This window comes from Cheilinus undulatus, linkage group 1 (assembly GCF_018320785.1).
Source record: "Cheilinus undulatus linkage group 1, ASM1832078v1, whole genome shotgun sequence".
In the NCBI taxonomy this organism is placed as follows: domain Eukaryota; kingdom Metazoa; phylum Chordata; class Actinopteri; order Labriformes; family Labridae; genus Cheilinus; species Cheilinus undulatus.
In genome coordinates this window covers 22,816,879-22,818,478 of record NC_054865.1, presented here as the reverse complement: position 1 = coordinate 22,818,478, position 1,600 = coordinate 22,816,879, and the positions used below count along the sequence as shown (strand labels likewise).

At 37.9% G+C, this 1,600-nt stretch overlaps 1 protein-coding gene across 1 annotated transcript in view; it reads right to left on the bottom strand.

Moving 5' to 3' along the window:
* Positions 1-1,600, bottom strand: part of cep89 (centrosomal protein 89) — an 88,294-nt gene that overhangs the window by 43,963 nt on the left and 42,731 nt on the right. The gene's annotated exons all lie outside the window — the stretch shown is intronic.

Here is a 1,600-nt window from a genome sequence, read left to right as displayed (position 1 = left end):
TCTACCCATCTTTTTAAAGAAGAAAAAGAAGTATAAAAAGTGCAGCTTATACACCGGATTTTACGGTAGCTTTTGACTTATGTTGTCTTTTGGTGGACTCAAGGAAGGGAATGTAAGGTTCACGTAAACTAGTAGATTGTAGTGTCTACACGTAACAATATATCTATAAAAATATAGCATTTTTCTCAATGCAGTGTTTGTTTTAGTGCTGCCTCTTGTGCCTGTCTCTAAACTGAAAATAACTTCTATGTTAATCCACTAAAGATTAAAAAAAAAAAAAAGTTATTTATGAAATAGAATTATGTTTAGGTAATAAAAGCCCACACATTGTCAACCAAACATACAGTAATAGTATTCTAGTATGGCTTAATTTTTCTTCACTTGCGGAAACAAAAGCAGAAGTAGTAATCAGAGTCATCATACATTTCTAGGAGATGTTGTCTGGCATGCTGAACATTTTTTAACCACAAAGCCGATGATAGCAGTCTCTCTGCTCTGAGGTGCAACCTCTTGAAGCGATCTCAGCTGGTACAAAAACCTCAATGTAAGTTGTGTGTAAACTGAAATTAGAGATTGGCAGAAATGACCATAGCTGGTGCAACCCAGTGCAGGCCATGTTAAAGCTATTGTGAGAATAATGATGGTCAATGTTCTTTGTATTTTCAAACAACAATGAGAACAGGAGTATGACAGGAAATGGCTGTCTGTTTTGATCTATTTTTCACCAACAAAAATCCTTAGTAATAAAGGAAAACGGATCTCATCATGAACTGCAGAATCCTGTCAGGACTACATACAAATGACCACATTAACTGTGATCAAGACCCAGATAGTTTGTTTTTGAACCATTCTACTGTCATAGCGGAAGCTTTGGGTATACATGTGATGAGGTTGTTAGTATCACTTAGTGGATGTGCCCCATGCCTCCTCTCTCTGCCTCAAATACAAAAACAAACTGTGCAGGATGCAGCGTTGCAAACATTAAAAGTGTAGATGCAAAAACCAGCCCCACATCTCAGGTGTTTTAATACTCCCATACTTTTGCAACAGATGTACTATTCATTCCAATGTTGCTTTGGACACAGTAAGGCTGCTGTGTTTTATTTAAACTTTGGTCACGAAAAGTCCACGACTGCCTCAAAAGTGCAGTGTCTGTTCATAAAAATGCACTGCTGTAATAAGTCAAAATGCACCTGCTGTCACAGTAAAGCCATGCAGCTGTGTTATTAGGCAGATTTCAAGAATGGATAGCTGGGGTGTCCAAACATTTTCCACTTTCATATACCTCAACTTTATGATACTGAGGTCATAAAATCCTGTCTTATTTAGGTAAAGATGTGCTTAGTGATTGAATATGCTTCAATGGCTAATTAATGGCTGACAATGCAAATAACAGTCATTTCAAGGATTTTAAGAAGGCCAATCATATTTCAGCTGGGCCTTGGTTGGCTCTGGCTATCACTGGATCTGTCCCGTCAGAATGAGGATGACACTCCATACATCAGAGAATTTACAGTGTGTCTCAGTTTAAGCCCATGAATAAAGTGTCCCTTCAAAATGTTTGTTTATAGAATCAGCACAGGAGCACTGCCTAGTGCTG